The following is a 21,846-nucleotide window of genomic DNA, read 5'->3' as shown; positions in this document are numbered from 1 at the left end:
GGTTTCCCTTCAGTAGTTCCTTGAGACTGGGAAAGCCCTTTTCTGAAAATTCTATTGGGTCCAAAAGAAACTCCGCTGGTGGTTTGTCCCACGTACAGCAATGGCCTAAAACGATGTTGACAAAAAATCTTCTGAAACAGCCTGTAGATAATTATTCCAGTGATCGTGTCCACAACCTATTGAATACAGGAAATCCCAAATGTCATACTACTGATCGGACATGTCCCGTGATGGAAAAAAAAGTTTCCAGAAGTCGCGTGACAAAGTTGGCCTAATCCCACAGGCTCTTTGTCCAGGGTTGTATCGCGCAGAAATGATAGGACGTATCAAATGATCGAAGCAATATTGTTTCCAACTCATTCGGTAGCAGCGGTAGCTTGTGGTTGATTCGCAACAGACATGGCGAGAGGCGTCCCTTGCGCGCTACTTGTATGTGTAGTCACCCTTAGCTCGGCCATACTCGCAGATGATAAAGGTACATGTAGTTCGGGTGCAGACAAGCCAATTTATTCGGGAGACTTTAGGAATTGTCCTGCAAGGAAGGGCCTGATTAGATTCGAAGCGCTTCCGGGCGGAGGCTGGGACAATCTTCGTAATGTTGACATGGGGCAAGTCGCCTTGATGAACTACAGCAGGTGCCTGATGACAGAAGATGATGTCTATTTGATCCCGGATTCCACGTACGTCTTGCCTCTGAAGAAAAGCAAAGTCGAGACGTTTGGTGAATTGATCGAACATTGGAGTAACTATACTAGCATTACGTCATCATCGATCAACGCGGATGCATCGTTCTACTCTGTGGTGAGCGGGTCTTTCTCGGAAGAACACCAGAGCATTAAAAAGCACCAGGTCAACGACAAATCCATCACTACGAGAGTTATGCTGCGATACCACATGTACACGATTCGCATGAACCCAGACGTCCAATTGCATCCGAATTTCAAGGCGAGGATGATGGACATAGCCGCTTACGTTGCGAACAACAACACCAAGATGGCGGACTATCTTCTACAGCTTATCGTCAGGGACTTCGGAACCCATGTTGTAACAGCAATTGACGCCGGGGCAACTCTTGCACAAGTCGATCAAGTCAAGAGCATCTTTTCCTCCAATTACGAGAACCAGAAAAGCGAGCTCAAGGCATCTGCTAGTGCGAACTTTTTTGGAAAGATTGGTTTTAGTGCAGGTTTCAGTCATTCGTCAAGTGAGACGTTCTCAAAGGAATATTTAAACAATCGGACATACTCTCAGATACTGACCTATGGGGGTCCACCTTTCCGGGTGAACTTCACCATCAACAACTGGGAGGATGGACTTAATAATGGCTTGGTTGCAATCGACCGCTCAGGTGACCACTACACTTCATCATCACGCCACAGAATATGCCGGAGGTGCCACTCCCGACACTGATCAAGGTGACAGCAGGCTTGGAGAAGATAATAAATCGATACTACAAGTTCAACACAATTCATGGATGTACTAGCATTGATAGTAAGAACTTTAACTTCCAGGCAAACTTGGACGACGGTTCATGCAAAGCGCCGAGTACTAACTTTACATTTGGCGGCGTGTATCAAACATGCGACATGGACCCGGAATCAAGTGCGGGATATATCTGTGGAGATTTACTGCAAAAGAACCCACTGACTGATGATTACCGTTGTCCGAACAACTACGAAGCGATCTTGCTGAACGAGGGAACAGTGTCAAAATATGAAACACATAAAAAATGCGACGTGTGGCTTATTTGGTTCTGCTGGCCGTGGTGGTGGAAGTACCATCGAAGTGTCGCCACATATAAGGCTTATTGGTGCGCAGCGACAGGCGAAGTCCAACAGGACTCCGGGTTTCTCTTCGGTGGGGTTTTCACAGCGACTAGTTCGAACCCGCTGACCAAAAGCCAAGGCTGCCCGGTGTACTACTACCCCCTTCGACTGGGAGAGCACATGAAAGTCTGCGTGAGTGACGACTACGAACTCGGCTACAGATACTCCGTGCCGTTCGCTGGTTTCTTTAGCTGTAAGTCGGGGAATCCACTGGTCTTTAACGCACGTCTAAAGGTAAGTCAAAAGTCGCTTTGAGCGATATTAAAGAGAGTAAACAAGTAAGAGATCGTTCGTTTACGCTAACACTATGCACCAACGGTATTTTGGACTGGATCCTGAGCCTGATGGCATTGGTAGGCTATTTGTTGAGCTATTACCGAAAACATCGGTCCAAAATCTTATCAATTCAGACATATACAAAAAGTTTTGGCAACAGGGCTTTCATTTCAAATGGGGTTATCACTGACTTTTGACAGCACGTTTACTCCAAAGATGCAACTTTCATGAGCTCGTCTATAGACGGCAATGTCAGTCTATACATTTTAGCCTCAATTAGGATGAATGCGGGGTTAGGTGATACAAAAATCGAGACACAATTTATAGTATCGAAAACTGGCGATTGATTCCCAGTTGTTCTAAAACTCTCATGTTTCAAGTTGTAAACTTGGTAACATTTTCCTAAAATGTCTTCGGTCACGAAAGGGAGGCTTGTCCGAACCACTTATCGTTGTTGGAACGATAATCAGACCGATTTAAGGGTTGGCAATAGGAACAACCATTTTGGCTATAACTTGAAATCCCAATGAAGTTAAAACTCCTTCAAGTGAAGCAAATGCCAATTCCAAGGGTGGGAGACTGTTCTTTGTCTTTCAGAGAACGGCCTCCCATATTTTGAATTGGCATTCACTTCATTTTGAATAACTCCTAATTGCTTTAGGATTTCGAGTTCTAACCAAAATCTTTTCGCGTATGGCCAACCCTTTAAATACTGCAATATGTCTGTAATTTTCAGAAGAAGTGTGCACAGGTATGTTGAGTATCCATTGTTGCTGAAAGGAAAATGTGGTAGTTATTTTAGAATCCTGAAAATTTGTATAAAAAGCATGTTGCCAAAATTCTGACGAAAATTCACAACCTGCTTATTGGTTATAATTGAATTGACATTCAAGGGTCAATGGATAATGATAAAACCCCGAAATTTACGCAAAAGCTACCAAGGATTTATATCAACAAAGCACTGAGATTTCGGCATGACCCTTCCGATTTTGCCTCGGCACTAAAAAGTGACAAGGCTTATTCATCCGCCCTCGTACTTTTCGATGCACATAGGAACTATGTCCAGTATGATCTGTAGTTGTGAGTTTCAGATACATGTTATATTTGTTTTCTGTGACACCCTATACAGAATAGCCAGCCTGTAAAGACTTATGAGACACAATTTACATCGAGTTACACCGACCTGCTTTATATATCGTTATACTGGACAGAAATGAGTAATGGCCTATATGTAGGCCATGTGTTGTTGAGTACTATAGTATATTAAAAATAAAGCTTGCCCTAGTCGGCGGTTGCCACTCTCATTGTCGTTCTAGACTCCGTTTCTGATTTTATATGTAATTTCAACGAACCTCGCAGCACACTTTACGATACCACTCTGAGTTAACTTAGCATTATTTCAAGTATTTCTTTTGACGATATATAAATTCAGGCTTATAATGTAGCATATGTATTTTCAATTTCTCTATAGGAGGGGAGGTGTGGGGGGGGGGGGGGGTATGGGACCAAACATCCCACGAAAACGAGGCATTTTCAGTCGAAGCGAGGCATTTTCTTTCGTCTGCTAAAAGAAACAAAAATAATGTGAAGTTTTATCCCCTTCGAACAGCAAAGAGCTCAGGAATGGGACCGCACATCCCTAGAATGGGACAATACATCCCGGAATGGGACCAAATATCCAAGCAATGGTGGATGAAAATCATTTTGATAAGGTTTTTTGCTTGCATTTGTCCTTCATACTCGTCTTAGAGAATGTTATTACCATCAAGGTCAACGAGTACCTTGATGGTAATAACATTCTCTAAGACGAGTATGAAGGACAAATGCAAGCAAAAAACCTTATCAAAATGATTTTCGTCCACCATTGCTTGGATATTTGGTCCCATTCCGGGATGTATTGTCCTTTTCTAGGGATGTGCGGTCCCAGTCCTGAGCTCTTTGCTGTTCGAAGGGGATAAAACTTCACATTATTTTTGTTTCCGTTAGCAGACGAAGGAAAATGCCTCGCTTCGACTGAAAATGCCTCGTTTTCGTGGGATGTTCGGTCCCTTACCCCCCCCCCCCCCCCCCCCCCCAAACCCCTGTATACGCCTATAAAATTTTTCTTTGGCCTCTTGCGTATTTCTTATGACGACTTCGTTACAACATCAACAATCACATTTTTGGTAACAGTGATTTTGATAATTTCTTAGAGTGCCATTACGAGTCACATCATGCCGGTCTGAGATTGGGTCGTTATTGACCAGGCACAATACAGTTGAACCGCATTTTTTTACGCTGAATCGGCTCGCTTACTACTGTTCCAAATACGAACCGTATTTCAGTGAGGCGAAAGTGGGACCCCACTGATCACAGTGTCGGAAAGAGGTATACAGAGTTTTCTCAAAGCCCCGGCACGCCTACGCAAACGCCTAACCTTTGTTCGATCTTCTGATAAAGACGCCGAACAAAAGGATAGGTGAGCGCGTTGGTGTTTTGGGGTCTTTGTGAAAACTCCGTATTATCCAACCGGCATTGTATCCTCGCAAAGTAGACCCCTTGGTTAGTGTGTATGCTTGCGCGGGAACAAAGTTTACTTCACCCGATATACGTCATTTGATGTGATAAGGTCAAAGATAGTGTTAGCGTTATAGTTAGCGTTATAACCGCGGAACGAGCTCTTACCTACTGGTTTAAGAAATTCGCGATTATCGCTGAAGAAACGGACACACTCAAAAAATCATTTCACGGGATCGACATAATTCACGATGACGATTGATTTTTAATAGGAAGCCAGAATAAATGCATCCTAAATTCGAACTTTGGACGACATTAATCGAATCTCGATCAGGGTGTCTCCCAAAAATCAGCTCATAGAAACCTAGGGCAAACATTTTCGCTGTTAATAACATTAACCTAAAATTCTAACAACATGTGGTTTTCATTTAATGTTATCATTCTCTCTCCCTACAGAGCGAACCGCAGGGCAATGGCGAGCTGTCACTTAGCAGGTTCGTTCACGCAAGTGGATCCCATGCCTGGCCCCGTCGCTGCCCCTCTGGATACAGCCAGCACCTAGCAACAGTGGATGAAAACTGCGAGATCGACTATTGCGTCAAAGCGAACGCACTAGTAGACCAGGGCCTTCCCCATATCCGGAGACCACCGTTCAATCCACTACCCGGGTTAGAACCGAACCAGACTGAGGTGCTCTTCTTGATTGGTCAATCGAGGCGGGTTTGGATAAAGAATGACACGACCCAACTCTGGGTCAGGTCAACGACCGCTGAACTCAAAAAGCAGTTCATGTTCGAGCGGCGAGAAAGTTTTATGGACGCGATTGACGAGACTACCAATGGAGGCCAAGTCGCTGGGATCACGATAGGGGTCACTGCTTTCGTAGGACTTGTAGTGGTGATAGCGATTGTCGTTTGGCGGCGCCACGGTAGGCATGTGTCTGTCTACCGTAAAAAAGATGGTGGTCTTGAGTCGGGAAGCAGCAATGTTCCTTACGGCACATTTGAAGATGATCCGAGCACATCTTTGAACGCAGATGGTGTGCAAACTGCTCAGGTTTAGTTAAATACAAGTCCAATGGGAACATGCATGTGGTCTGGTGACTCAGGCAGATCTTTGCAGTGCCAGCAGAGCTGCTGGCAAAGTCTCTCACTTCAAGACCAATGGTAGATTACGTAAGACAATGTTTCCCCAAGCTTTTAAGGTACGCGAGAATAGTAATGTTTACTCACCGATATTTTGCCATCTCGACCAGCCAGGTTATTGAATTTTATCAAAATATACTGCTATGACCGGTGAACTGCATAACAGACACTGGTGTTTAGGATGTTTAACTGAACTTCCTTTAATGTGTCAGTTCTTTTTTATTTTGGTGTATTAACCACAGTTACCCTGGCAAAGTGCTAAGTCACGCCACAAAACAAATACCAATTTCATAAAAGTTTACGAAACAACACGACTTGTTTCGCTGGTTTAATATGAACAGCCGTTTAAAATTTCGTAGGCTTCAATTTGAAATAACTACAATCAATGAATTGATAACAAGAGACACTGGACAGTGAAGATCAGAAGTTATAAACTCGGCACTGATAATGAATGTGAGTCCCAGTGACCCAGGACAGTGACTTGCTTCTCTACAACCAACGTACAATCTTCACTTTTCTTTCAAATTCAAGCCGTTGGGCGGCAGTAAAAAATTGATAAACATTGATTAAGTAGTTCAAGAATGTGTTCTTAGTCATGACGAGATACATAATTGCAGTAAAAGTTTATAGCCCATGTAAATATCAAATTGCTTGAATATTCATGAGTGTGGTCATCATGGTCATAATTATAGATCTCTAGATGAACAGGAGGACCGTATTAAATTCCTCCTTCTGAGAACAGTATCGCAACTGAAATACTGGTAAACTGCTGTGAATTCGGCAACGGGTCCTCACAGTGCCGTAGGACGGCAGCACTCAATGTCATGTATGACTGGTCATCGGATCGGCTCGGGGGCGGCTTTATAGTGAATCCCCCCTTTCCGCAGCAGTCCTGTGAGGTCGGCGCACCCTTCGAGATGCAGAGAGAGGTCTCGCCAAATTGGCTATCAACACGTGCGTTTGGACGGCTCGGGACGAGGTCACAGTACTACAGCTACTTTAAAAATGTGTGAACATTCAGCTTTAAAAATATATAAACATTCAAGTAAATCCTAAGTTAAAGTCAATTATCAGTTAGGCCTTGCACTTTATGTACAGAATTCAATATATTCGAGAATAAAGAATAGTTTCCTACTCACTGCGGGTTAAAGAGAAAACGGGTACAAACTGTTCTTATCACTGACCGTGTTGAGGATTGCTGGTATTGTGGTCTAGTATAGTAGTGGGTTAACGTATGCTGTCGCCATCTGGTGTTCTTTGTTCTTACTAATCATCAAGTGCTCTTCTGCGATTCTTGTGAAGGTGCTTTTATTCTATAATTAAAGACGATCCCGCCATGTTGGTGAAAACCTGAAGTTGTTCAATTTTTATCGCTCAATAAAACCACTGGTGTCGAGCGTTGAGCTTTGGTCCTCGACATTTTGGTGCCGAAACCCGGGAGTACAGGAACTGTAGAATCAGATGCACAGGTTAGATAACCCTGATTCTAAGAGAAACATGGACGGTGGCAAAGATTGGGCGAAGGCGAGAGCCGGATCCCGAGGGTGGCTAACACGTGCTACTGAAGCACTACGGGAAGCATGCAAAGATGCACGTCTACCATTTGCAGTGGGCGCAGCCAACAAGGTGGCATTAGAGGCTGCTGTAAATGACTTCGATAGGCATTTGCTTTCACTTGAGAAGGTGCAGGCTGAAGTTGAGTTGACTTTGACTGCTGATCAGTTGGAGAAAGATATAGATGAGGCGTTCGATTTTATATGCAATGCAAATAAGGCCCGAGAAGAGGCAATCAGTCTGCAATCTAGGCCATATCATATCCTTATCTGCTAAAACTCAGCCTCGTTGCTAAAACTCAGCCTCGTTTTGGTACCAATGCATGATAGTGCATTGGTACTGCAATGTACTACCTGTCTGATAGAGAGTAGCCAAATGATTATGTGCCACTAAAAGTGTCCCCTGTGACCATACAGTTACCCACATCTGTTTCAATCTTGCTGATATTGGAGAATAGGTTACTCACTGACTGTTTATGATATTTATCCTCGAACATATTATCCTATTTAGCTCCAGTAGACAGATTAATAATCCTAAATAATCCTGAAGGGTGTGGCTGCCCTTTTTGGGCGTGTTCTGGGAGGCTTAAAGAGCCTTGAGGGTGAAAAATCCGCTAGGCCTCTCTCTTGATATCTTGACTAATGGTATGCAAAATGTTGATTTCATATCTCAACTGGTCTCTGCTATATTATTGGTTATAGTCATGAGGGGCAGGGTTCTATAATGCCAATCAACAGAAAAAAGCTGTCGTCTTAGCGTGGTCTCAGCCAATTAGCTCAGTATCTATGCACATTTTGGCACATAATGATGCCTTCTTTCAGATGCAAGCGGTCTGATGGCTTGAAATTAAAATAGTTCTGAGAAATCTTCAAATAAACAGTGGCTTGATAGATGGGGTCAAACATGCTGAGAGACACATGTTGGGTGCCATGTTCTGTGAGGCTTAGAGTTCAAGACAGTTGATGTATGATATCCATGGGTGCATAATGTCCTAAGGTACCAAAATATAGTCATCTTAAACTGAAATATACCACACATGATGTAAAATCAGTACTTTGTTGGTGCTCATTTTGCAAATCAGAGTTAAAAATCCAGGACATGACCTACTTCCTTGATGCACATTCTGTATACCCTGCACGAGTATGCATGTGTCAGTTAGGCGTTGGTGTAGTGGTTGCTATGGCTAGGGCATTTTCACCATTAGTTAAGTTCGTTCATTGTAGAGTTTGAAGTAACTAGTACATATACCTAATTAATAATATATCCCAAATGTCCACTTATATTAGTTAGCATAGCCCCATAGGTTTATAATATTCATGAATTTTTTTATCTTTCACCCATGGGTGGATGGAGCCCATGTGGTCAGCATGAGTTAGTTGTCCAACAGACAACATGCTTGGGGTTGTTTCTTTTGGATTGCTATCCAGTCATCACGGATGCCTCTCTATCCCGGAATGGCTATATTGAGCGTGTCCTAATTAGAGTCTGGCCTGCTTGTAAGCAGATATGCCACTCAGCGTAAACCAAACCGAGGCCATCAGATTACGCGGGAACTGATATCAATTACATATTCCTGGTCTGGATCGTAGACTGAATGGTGCTGTTGGACGAGATTGCGAGGAAATTGAACGAGAAGTCGAAGGAAGATGATTTTGGCGATAACTACAGCAGCCACGGAAGTAGTCACGGTGGTAATTCGGGAAGTGTTCGTCTTCCAAAACTCCAATTGCCTACATTCAGTGGTACGATAACTGAGTGGCAGAGTTTTTGGGATCAGTTCGAGGCTCTTGTTGATCTGAATGACACGATCCCGCAGATTAGCAAGTTCTCCTACCTGCAGTCCTTGCTGGAGGGAGAAGCGAAAAATGTGATACGAGGTTTAGCTGTCACTGAAGATAACTATGAGGTCGCCAGCAAGCTGCTTCAGGAACGTTATGGCAGGAAGGAGCGGGTTGTCTTCGCGCATGTGCAGGCTTTGTTGCAAACAAGTATGCCTGGACAAGGCCAGGCCAAGAGCGGCAGCAAGGTTTCTCAGTTGTGGAAGCTCCAAGACGACCTTTTGCTTCATATTCGTTCATTGGAGACGTTAGGAATTGACGGTGTCCAGTATGGGTTTCTTATGACGCCTCTCATCTTATCAAGGCTTCCCAATGACATTCGCATGGAGTGGGCACGGGAAGGAGAGGGCAGGGAGGCAGACTTAGAATACTTACTTGATTTCCTGAAGAAGGAAATAACCAGACGAGAACGCTCGGAAACATTCAAAGTGTTGAATCCTCCTAGTGGAAAAAGTGAGAACTCTGGCAGCATTGGAAACGAGGAAAGGTCCGTTGTGATACCTACTGGTTCTGCGTTGCAGTCGAGTGTGGTCGAGGAAAGCGGCTGTGGAGTGTGTGGCAGAAATCATGGAACTGAGAACTGTCGAACTTTACTCCGTCTATCTCATGAAGATAGGCATATCAAGGTTCAGTCGAGCAAGTTGTGTTTTCGGTGCTTGAGCAAGTTCCATTTTGCTAAAGGGTGCCTAGCTAGGTGTTCAAAATGTAAGGGCAGGCATCACTCAATTTTGTGTTCGTCTGGTAAAACAAGGCCACCCAAGACGGAAACTGTTGCAAAGAGTGATTGTGTAAAATCTGAGTTAAAGAAATACACTGATCAGCAAATGCATTCTCCTTGTGTTTCAGATGTTAGCAGGGTAAATAAGTATTGCAGACTGCTACTGTTAGGATTCAGGGAGAACAGGGCTCCACAGAGGCCACTCTTCTGTTCGATAGTGGCTCCCAAAGGTCGTATATTACCTCTTCTGTTGTAAAAAGGGTAAAACCCAAGTGGGTTACTGCTGAACCAAGGAGCCTCATGGCCTAGTGGTTAACACTGCTGGCCACCACGCAATAGGGCCCGGGTTCGATCCCGGGGAGAACCCAGGATCGTATGTCTGGATGAACCGGCGTGGCTTTCAAGGAACTACAATTCCTGGCTCTTCACAGCCCTTCGAATGAGACTCAAAACCGAGGTTCCTTGTACCTGGTGTCTATGCCAGGGCAAGCTAAAACCCCACCAAGTGAGAAACATGAGTAGCTTCCGTGGACTCTATCTCTCTCGCCAAAGTCGGACCACTAGGCCAATAAACCCAATTGGCGCCTAACCGTAGTGGCACGCAGGATACGCTCATCCCGCCTTGGAGGAGGATTACTCCTAGGAGAATGACCCCCTCCAAGTGCAGCGAACGCTGAAGAAGAAGAAGAAGAACTGCTGAACCAATTTCATATGCTGTGTTTGGGGGTGGTAAGCCTGGTAAGCATAGTAAGCCTAGTAAGGAGGTATTACGTAACATATACAATTTTCATCTTCAGGGCAAGTCTGGTGAGAGCATTTCAGTGCTACTGAGGTCCCAGTCATCTGCAATCCTTCCTTGTGAAGTCCTCAATCTCCTTGGCTCAGACGTGGAATTGGCAGACAATACATCTGTCAATGAGAAGATCAAGGTCGACATTCTGATTGGGCTTGATTTGTATTGGAAACTCATGATACCTCAAAGTGTACGGCAAGTAGAAGGGTTAGTTGCTCAGAAATCGGTCTTTGGTTGGATACTTTCAGGGTCATTTCCCAGTCACTCTCATAGTAGTACTGCTAGTCAGGAGAAAGCGTCTCCTCAGTTGTTGTGTCTTGAAGACATTCCTGAATCTAGACTTCGTAGCTTTTGGGGCTTGGAGTCTATAGGTATTTCCGACTCCCCTCTTGAACTGGATTCAAAGGACCCCAAGCTTGATCCTGTCTTTCAGACTTTTTCAGATACAGTGAAGCGGTCCCCAGATGGTCGATATGAGGTCAGTTTGCCATGGAAACCGGATGCTATCAAGTCTAAGCTTTTGAACAACGAGTCACTTGCCAGAAAGCGGTTGCACAACCTTTCTCGTCGTCTTGATAAGGATCCTGATTTGCAAAACAGGTATGGCTCGGTGTTTAAGGAGTATGAAGCCAGTGGTTTCATCGTTGAGGTTCCGCCTGATGAGGTAGATAGTCCCTACCCTACTTTCTATCTCCCACATAGGCCTGTGATTCGTGAGGACAGCCTTACTACCAAGGTACGTCCTGTCTTTGATGCTTCAGCAGCCTGGTTACAATGGGGTATCCCTCAATGATTGTTTGCATACAGGCCCTTCACTCATTCCCAATCTTGTGGACATTTTGATTCGTTTTCGTCGCTGGCCTATTGCTATGACAGCTGATGTGACAAAAGCTTTCTTGCAGCTTATGGTCAGACGTGAGGACCAAGACGTCCATCGCTTTCTGTTGGACACTGGTGATGGGAAGATTCGTGTTATGAGGTTTACTCGGGTTCCCTTTGGAAATAGGGCGAGTCCCTTTCTGTTGAATGCAACTCTCAGGCATCACTTTTCAACCTACCCTCCATCGAAAGTAGTTCAGGAGCTAGAAGATAACATTTATGTTGATGATCTCCTTTCAGGTTGTGACAATGATGTTAAAGGTTGTGACTTGTTTGATCGGGCCACAGGCATTGTTGGTGAAGCCAGGATGGATTTTGCCAAGTGTAAGTCCAATAGTAAGGTGTTGGAAGATAAATTTCGAGTTGATTTTGGTTCTAAGCACTTGGATTGTGACTCGGCTAAGGTACTGGGAATGATGTGGTTATCCCAGGAGGATTGTTTCCTCTTTGATGGTATTTCTGTACCCGCACCCTTGGAAATGACATGTTCCAAGCGGATTGTTCTCAGCTTCACTGCGCGGCTCTTTGACCCTCTTGGACTCTTGACTCCTTTTACCATGGTGGTTAAAATCCTTTTCCAAGAAATTTGGCGATTGCGTTTGGAATGGGACGAGGACCTACCTCTTGCGTTGAAATCCAAGTTCCTTACATGGCTAGAAGGATTAGATGTCATCAAACAGTGGGAAATTCCTAGGTGCTACACCTCAGGTTTGGCTTGGAAGGCTCTCATGGGCATTGAACTGCATGCATTTGGTGATGCGTCTACACAGGGCTATGGTGCCTGTGTTTACTTGAGGGTTCTGAGGTCAGATGGCTCCTATGAAGTGTCTTTGGTGATTTCCAAGGCAAAGGTGGCTCCCTTGAAGCCCCTTATGTCACTACCCCGTCTTGAATTGCTAGGCAGTCTCTTGTGTGCTCGTCTTTTGATATTCTCTCGCTCGGCATTGAAATTACCTGATACTATCCCGTATCAGTTCTACACAGATTCACAAGTAGCTCTTGCCTGGATCCAACGAGATGCCAGTCGATGGAAATGTTTCATTGCAAACCGGGTGAGTGAAATTAAGCAGCTCACTTTGCCTGGGTCATGGTTGCACTGTCCAGGGGTGGAAAACACCGCGGACTTAGTTACTCGAGGTTTGACTGCCCAGCAACTGGTTTCCTCTGAACTTTGGATGCATGGGCCAGACTGGTTACAGCAGGGTAACAACCCAGGTGTCGGTCCGATAGATGCTGAGGCTGTCACAGAGACAGATTTGGTTGAGACTCAATGTTTAGCAGAGTCTATCTTAGTGGTAAAACAGCCATCGGAGCCAGTCCAGATCTTTGATTTTGATCGTTGGGGCACTTACCAGAAGATGCGCAACATTGTTGGCCTAGTTTTGAGGTTCTGTCACAACCTCAGAGTCGCTGCTGTTGACAGAAAATTTGGAGTTTTGTCTCAAGAGGAAATGTCCAAGGCTCAGGTTGTCTTGCTCACACAGGTTCAAAGCGCATCCTATCATAGTGACATTGCTTGTTTGAAGGAGGGTAAATCCCTACCTAAAGGTTCCCCTCTTGGAAGTCTTGACCCCTTTGTTGACGAGGATGGACTGTTGAGAATGAAGGGGAGGCTCCAACTTTCGGATCTTGGCTATGCAAGTATGCACCCTGTCATTTTGCCCAAGGGGCATGTGTCTCTGAAGCTAGTTACTTTCCAGCATTTTTACATGAAGCATGCTGGTGTCACAACCACGCTTTCCACTTTGCGATCAAAGTATTGGATTGTTGGTGCTCGACAGATGGCAAAACGGGTATGTCGGACATGTGTCTTCTGTAGAATCGTCGAGGCTAAGGCTTGTAATCAAACCATGGCACCCCTCCCAGGATTTCGAGTCAAGTCGGCCCCCTGTTTTTCAATCACAGGCTTGGATCATGGTGGACCCTTGTTCTGCATAGATGTCCCTGGTAAGAAATTCTATATCTTGCTGTTTACATGTGCAGTGGTCAGAGCAGTCCATTTGGAGCTGACGGATTCATTAAATCTCCCTGACTGTGTTCTTGCAATACGGAGAATTGCCGCGCGTCGAGGTTTACCCACTGAGTTTTATTCTGACAATGCTCAGACTTTCGTAGGCGCTAGCACTCTGTTACAGCGCTACTTTGGGCCTCATTGCCCGAAGTGGAGTTACATTGCTCCACGCAGTCCCTGGTGGGGGGGGGGGGGGGGGGCTGGTGGGAACGGCTAGTTGGCTCTGTGAAACGGTCTCTGAGGAAAACCCTTGGTCGCAAGTCACTGACACGTTCTGAGCTGGAGACGACTTTGCATGAAGTGGAGGCCTTCGTAAACTCTCGTCCTCTCACATTCACAGGTGATTGTCTAGATTCTCCGACCCCCCTTACTCCGTCGCACTTCCTAATTGGTAGGCCTGCTGGATTCCAGGTTGAGATTGCCAAGGATTCTCTCAATAGTCCTCAGGTGGTTGTGGCTAAGGATCTTGGTGCTCGGGAAGCTGTACGCCAAGCTAAGTTGGACTCTTTTTGGAAGCTGTGGAGTGACGATTATTTACGCAATTTGCCCCCTGTAGCCAGGGGATTTGAGGCTAGATGCAAGTTGGAGGTTGGCTCTGTTGTTTTGATTCGGGAGGATCATGTTCCCCGTCTCTCTTGGCCTCTTGGTGTTGTACAGGAAATGTTTTCAGGCAAGGATGGGCTTGTCCGAAGTGTTGTTCTCAAAACTGCTACTGGGAAATTGACTAGATCCATACAAAGGTTACATGATCTTGAGATCCGTGGTAGTGTATATTCTGAGGAGAGTGATCCAGAGAGTGATCCAGTGGGTGCTGATACATCTGTTAAGTTACCCTCCAAAGAGGTACCAGTGTGGACCATGGAGTTGTTAAAACCTCTAGCCATGGTAGACCAATCAAACCAGTTAAAAGGTTGGATTTGTAATTTACCACAAACTCGTACATATAGTGAATTTTCTGACTCTTGTTGTTTGCTCTTGTTAAACGGACTCTGACACATAAGGTTTAATTTCATAAGAGCTAATTTCTGGACAATAGGTACATAAAACATTGTATTTTTAGCTCAGCTGACAAAGTCAGCGGAGCTAGTCAAATAGCTATTCGATTGGTGTCCGTCCTTCCACCCATCCTGCCATCCTTCCATCCAGCCATCTGTAGACAAAGTTGGGTATTTTGTAATCATACAACCGAGGCACTTCAAATCTAGTCTTGCTTATAAACACCGCAGAAAATGTTGCTTACGGAAAAAAATGTGGGCGATTCGACTCAAATTCAGCTCCCCAGGGGGCAAAATGCGTAAATGAAAAAACAATTTTTTGACGCTCTATTCCAGTAGATAAAAGCTTGAAATAAAATTGAAAAGGTCTTCATGATACAGAAGTTTTGATATAAAATAGAATAGTGTCGATTTATATCACCAGTTGGCGGTAGTGAGCAAAACTGTTGTTTGACCCCGGATGACCCCGCTTTAAATTTCCCGCCGGTTACCTGGAGTACTATCATCAAGAAAATGGCGGTGACCTTTTTATTTCTACCGGAGCGATGATTTTGTAAGTGACAAATTTTCTTTTTAAGCCTATACGGAAACGTATTTTGGTACGAAACTTTACGCGTTTATAGAAAAGATCAACGAGAATGTGTTCAAATGCCCTCACAACGATGAGTTCAACAGAATTTGGTCAAAACAACCTTCGAATGGAGTCAACTTTCTTTGCGAAATTGAAGCGACGACCTCATTATTTATCGTAATTTATGCAGATCTTGAGTCCAGCTGATGGGCAATGTTTTGATTTGTGTTCAAACTATTGGAAACTTCGGAAATTAGTTCTATTAGTTCTACTATTCTGTAGGAGTATATTATAGCCATTGATGTTGACAGCTAAAAGCACGAAAACTTTGTTCAGGTTTCTCGTCCAATCACGTGACCTCTCCAACACTCGATAATGCACTCTTTTCGTCCACGTTTTAGGCCAATCTTCGACCTGAACATGAAATCTAATAAGCGCAGTACTTCAATCAGATGTTTCTCTCGCCTTGAAAACATTCCTGGGTAAAATCCATTGAGATTAGCCGAGTTAATCCACTTTTTCCGTGCCTAAAATCTCTGCCGCTGAATTCTATAAATAGAAACTAAAAACGTCGCGGCAGTGTGGTTCCCATTGTGCGCCCTCCCACTTCACACCATGTCAGGAACTTTTACGGAGAGAGAGGGCGTGCGGTAAGAAGAATGGCCAAAATGACCAAAATGACGTCACGTTTTCCTGGCAATGTCTCTTGCCAGACCAGTCAAGCATTGGGAAAGCATCTTTAATTCAGACAACGTTAGAACTAGAAAAACGAATATGTTAATTTGCCAAATTAAAAGCAGATTTCACCACTAACCAGCCAAATCGGAATGCGACGGCGCAAAATGTTCTCGCTTTCCTCCTGCTAAAAAACCTTGTTCCCGCGTATGGCAAGCCAAAGCGGAATTTATTCAAGACTTTAGAATAGTATGGCAAGCCAAAGCGGAATTTATTCAAGACTTTAGAATTACCATTCAAGAAGTTAAATATAAGTTCAAGAAGGAAATATATGTTCAAGACTAAAATATGTTCAACCTTGAATCAAATGTTTTCAACCTTGAATAAAATATGTTCAACCTTGAATAAAATATGTTCAACCTTGAATAAAATATGTTCAACCTTGAATAAAATATGTCCAACCTTGAACAAAATATATTCAACCTTGAACAAAATATATTCAAGACTCACGTGACCATATTCAAGACGCACGTGACCACAAAATTGATGACGTAGCGCGTAGAATCTGTGGTACTTCTGATGCGTTCTGTTTCACGACATGATTGATTGCCTGTATAGCCTAAACACTCAAACATGTCAAAAGACAACGAGAATCCGATACAGTGGTGTCGGCCTTAAGAATGAAAGGTGAGAGGCATTGCGCATTTTGAACCTATAATTTGCCTGATATGTCTGTGAAACATGTATCGACTCTGACATTCACTCGGCATCCATGTCATGATGTGTAGGATTACAGTACATGTCAGGTGTAGGCGGCTAGGTACGTGTACAACCATGTGTCAAAACCTCATGCGAACAATTCGAGCTCCAAAACGCAACACAAGTACCATGGGTTCGGGAAAGTCCGGACGCGGGTTCGGGAAAGTCCGTAAAGCATCAAAACATGAGCAACGACGTCATCAATTTTGTGGTCACGTGCGTCTTGAATATGGTCACGTGAGTCTTGAATATATTTTGTTCAAGGTTGAATATATTTTGTTCAAGGTTGGACATATTTTATTCAAGGTTGAACAAATTTTATTCAAGGTTGCACATATTTTATTCAAGGTTGAAAACATTTGTCTTGAACATATATTTCCTTCTTGAACTTATATTTAACTTCTTGAATGGTAATTCTAAAGTCTTGAATAAATTCCGCTTTGGCTTGCCATACCCGCACTCCTATTTTAATTTATCCCAAGGAATATGATATGATCTGTTTTCACTTTTTGGCTCACCGTAGTGGAGTCTATGCAATACTGCAGTGTCCGCCGTCCGTCGTCGTCGTCGTCGTCGTCGTTGTCCGTCGTATCCTAGTTCAAAAACAGTGGCACGTTTTTTAACTGCTAGGCCTATAAACTTAAAACTTTGTACACATGACCCCCTAGGTCAGATGACCTGTGACACTAAATTTCTGTCCGATATGGTTCTCTACTTGGCCACCAGGGGGCCAAATGTGGATATCTAAAAAGTGTGATATCTCGCTTATTAGTGACTTGTTTTTGATAAAACTTTTGTAGTAGGTACTCATAGCAAGGATACATCATATATCTTACGGGTTTTTAATTTGATCTACTTTTCAAGGTCGCAGAGGTCAAATGGCGTGAATTGGCCGTTTGAGTGTAACTATGGCACGTTTCTCAACCACCAAAGCTATGAGCTTGAAACTTGGTACATATAACCCCCTATATCAGATAACCTCTGGTGCTGAATTTCAGCCTGATCTGATTCTTGACTTTGCCACCAGGGGGCCAAAACAGAAAAGTAAGAAGTGTAATAGCCTGCTTATTAGCAAATTGTTTTTGATGAAATTTTTATGGCAGGAACCCCTAGCAAGGTTACCTCAGATGTTGCACGATTTTTCGGATTTGACCTACTTTTCAAGGTCGCAGAGGTCAAGTGGCGTAAATTTGCCGTTTGAGTGTAACTATGGCACGTTTCTCAACCGCAACAGTTATGAACTTGAAACTTTAAACAAATGACCCCCTAGGTCAGTTGACCTTTTACACTGAATTTTGGTTCGGTCTGATTATTGACTTGGCCACCAGGGGGCCCAAACTCAAAACTCAAAAAGTGTGATTTCTCGCTTATTACTGATTTGTTTTTGATAAAAGTTTCATGGTAGGTACTCCTAGCAAGGATACATCACATATCTTACGGGTTTTTGATTTGACCCACCTTTCAAGTTCACAGAGGTCAAAGTTGAAAACTTTACCGTTCTTGGTACGTTTCGTCGTTGTTCAATGTAAAGAGTTTTAATTTTGTGTAATGATGCATCTAAGAAGCCACTATTTGTATGCCAAGTTTCAGCCAGATCGGAATTCAAATATGGCCGAAATTGCATGTTTTGTGGGTTTTTTCCTCGTATTGTGGCAATCCAAAGGTCGTGAGTTCAAACCCCGGTCAAGGACAGCCAAAAATATTTTTATTTTTCATCTTTTCCTTTTTTCTTTTCTGAGTTCTATGTTACATTTTTTTTCATTTTTTGATTTATTTGGTGCCATAGATTTAATTAGGCGGCCATCTTGGAAATCGTTTTTTGCCGATTGCTGTAGTGTAACGAGTGATGAAATTGTTATGGTCGGGTGGATGTGTCTACATCACATATCACCCTGGTTTGTTATTTGACCTACCTGTCAGGGTCACAGAGGTCAAAGTTAAAAATATATTCACCATTGTCATGGAGTGGCACGTTTCTTCACTATCATTTTCACCTAGACTCTACAAGCTTGGAACCACAAGTCTCGGATTCACCACTTGGCCAGGGCCGGCTCTGAACTGGTCACAGATGCATGTATAAATTATGAGAGGCCTACATACTGTAGCACTTTCTGTAACTGTCTACTAAAAATACTTACGGAGAGCACAATGGCCCCTGGCCGTTTCATTTGTAATTAAATGGTATTCATATAATGAGATCAATAGTAGTGTCCGTGTCAGATCCCATCATGGAGGTATAAATAATTATTTATACCTCCATGATCCCATCGTTCAACTAGTCTTCTCTCCCCAGGTGCCTCACACGGACCTTCACGTCCCCATACTCAAGACCAACTCTTACAATATCGCCCTCAAAACAACCCTGGAGTCATGAATTCACAGGTGCTCCTGTGAAATCTCAGTTCTAGTTTATTTATCAAACTTTATCGAGGGTTACCCGGTTATCGAATCGAATGGATGTGTCGATCGTCGGGGCGGATTGATATGTGGTTAGGTTGTGCGTCCAAGGCGATTACTAATAGGTCATTCAGTTAGTTTGAGAAAGATCATGATCATGAAGATGCGTGTTGTGTTATCATAACTGGAAAATAAGTTGAAGTTATTATTAGTACTACGATTCTTACATGAGTAAAAAGTAGACGTTTTAAGCAACACAATAATGTTACCATTTTTTCCCATTTTTTCTGTAAAGCTATACTGAACTAGGGATATCTTCCGTTGCCTCCTGTAATATTTACATACAATGGCTGATTAGTTCAATCATATTTCATCCAGCTGGCAGCTCTGCATTGGAAATTTTAGTGGTATAACGTGTTCTCTTGACCTTCAAACAGTAGTATAAAGCCGATATTTACTACTTTATACCCTCAGTCCTATGTTATTAGGTCATCCAGCTGAGCGCCAGGCCCTTGGGCCTCTTGTTGGAGTCCATTTTATGGTTACTGTGTTTACTACTTGTAGTTTGATGTTGTTGCTCTCCTTGTTTCCTTGAATTGAGTTTCTTTCAATTTCATTGTGTTGAATTCTACAGACAGGTTTAAAGCAAGGACATTTCTACTTGTTGGGTTCCTGGTTATTTGGAACGTCAGTTGCTATGTAAGAGTTGAGTCATTTGAACTCCTGAGTTGATTTTCTTTGAAATGTTGCTTCATTTACTGTGTAATTTTGGAATATTATGTTTCACATCTATGTATATGCATATGATTCTTACATCAAGGTGTTTAATTTGTCTGAAATGTGGCACAGCTGTTGTTATAAGGTCTCTAGTAATATAAGTTGGAGTGATACCTCTCTCCAAGGTGGGGAGTGTTGAGGATTGCTAGTACATGTAGTCTAGTATAGTAGTGGGTTAACGTATGCTGTCGCCATCTGGTGTTCTTTGTTCTTACTAATCATCAAGCGCTCTTCTGTGATTCTTGTGAAGGTGCTTTTATTCTATAATTAAAGACGATCCCGCCATGTTGGTGAAAACCTGAAGTTGTTCAATTTTTATCGCTCAATAAAACCACCAGTGTCGAGCGTTGAGCTTTGGTCCTCGACATTTTGTGTACAGGTTGATTTGATGGAGTATTGTTTTTGGTGTCAGTTTTATTGTGATAGTTCAAGATACTAATGTAATTTATTCAGGATCATCTCCAAGAATGAGAGGTTTTCGGGTTCGACTCTCAGTCTTACCTTTTACTTTGTTTGCCTTATCGTAAACTATACATTGCACCCAACTCTGTATTGTCTTATTGCACCTTATTTTTTGTTATCTGTACAACGGAAAGTAGTACGAATAAACATATATATATGTAATATTAAAGGGTAACTCGTGTCAAATTTCACCATATAATGTTTTAGCTGTTTTTGACAAATGACTGCGTCACTTTCTCATAAATCGGTGAGGTTTTCGAATCGAAATGCACATTTTCTAGAAATTGATGGTTTAATCCCGCCCGGACCGCTCGCTTCGATACCGTTTTCGTTGATGACGTCACAACATGAACATTTTCGCGGTCGCGTTGGTTTACATTCAGCGATTTTATAATAAATCTAATCAAAAATGGAAAATTTGAGCTTCACATTTGTGATCAACAATTAGAAACGGACGTATTTCCGAAAAGTCGTAAATCACATCATAGTATCACTACCAAAATGTTGCTGTGGTGTGTACTGTAACATTCCAAATACATATACATGTACACATACTTGAAAAAACGCTTGTGATAAGATGATTTAATCCGTGACATATCGGCACGATTTCGCCTTCACAGATATAGTGCTGATCCTCCCACACACTAGGCCTACTGTTCAGTGCCAAATCCGAGAGCCAAATCAGATTGCTGGGTTAGGGGTTAGGGTTAGGTTTAGGTTTAGGGTTAGGATTAGACAGTGTATATCATACATGCAATACACGTCTGACGATTTCGTAGGCGACGGACCTCCATTGACATGGCTTTCTGGACTTTGCGCAAAGAAAGCAACGCAACGCGACGAGCGCAACGGTCCCTAGGTGTATTTTCCGATACACAGCCTGGTCATCCTAGGATCATGGTTACATTGGAAGTTATCAAGTAGGCCAAACGCAAGCTGGAGGCGATCTGGCTAGCACACATAACTCTAGCACACACACGCCATGATCGGACATAGAACTCCAGTAGGCTACACATAGGCCTAGGCCTAAGTTTTTGTAATATGGACTGGCCGCCGAGGCGATGGAATACTATTTTTAATCACAGGTGACTCACAGGAGACTCAATTATCTTGTCACATTAGGTTAGTTTGGAATATGAGTTTGGCTAAGTTTATGGGGATCGATAGGTGGCGCCAGCATCTAACTGTCCATATATTGCTGCTATGGTCATAAATAGAGGGGCTACTGTGCTAATCACTGGGACTATTATCTTGTGAGATGGGGGTGGATAGGTTATGACTTTTGAAAACCCACTTGCCCAATTTTCCCGATAGTGGCGCCATTGTCTTATAATGAAAAATGTTGTATGCACCGAGCATTATCCGTGAGTTATATCATGGAGGTATAAATATACCTCCATGGTTATATGAAAAAAATATCTAAATAAAAAATACGCATTTGGCACCACCCCATTGAAGATATCAAGAATTGTAGCTGTGACCAACGCGCTACACCATCACACCGTTGACCGAGCATTAGGCCTACACGATCAACAATATGGAGGTACGGCTATTCTGTGGCCGTATTAGCCCAAAGTTTATTTTAGGAAGACAAAATGGTGGGGGTCAAAAATAATGGTCGCTCCCCAATTTTGCTCCTCGCTTTCTTTGCGCAATGTCCAGTAAGCCCGTGTG

The 21,846-nt window shown here is 43.2% G+C and overlaps 1 pseudogene; it reads left to right on the top strand.

Moving 5' to 3' along the window:
* The first annotated feature begins 275 nt into the window (after positions 1–275).
* Positions 276–7,060, top strand: LOC135498216 (macrophage-expressed gene 1 protein-like; annotated as a pseudogene).
* The last annotated feature ends 14,786 nt before the right edge of the window (positions 7,061–21,846 follow it).

Source organism: Lineus longissimus, chromosome 13 (genome assembly GCF_910592395.1).
Source record: "Lineus longissimus chromosome 13, tnLinLong1.2, whole genome shotgun sequence".
Taxonomy (NCBI): domain Eukaryota; kingdom Metazoa; phylum Nemertea; class Pilidiophora; order Heteronemertea; family Lineidae; genus Lineus; species Lineus longissimus.
Note: the sequence above shows the minus strand (reverse complement) of the source record. Positions and strands in the feature narration are given on the sequence as shown.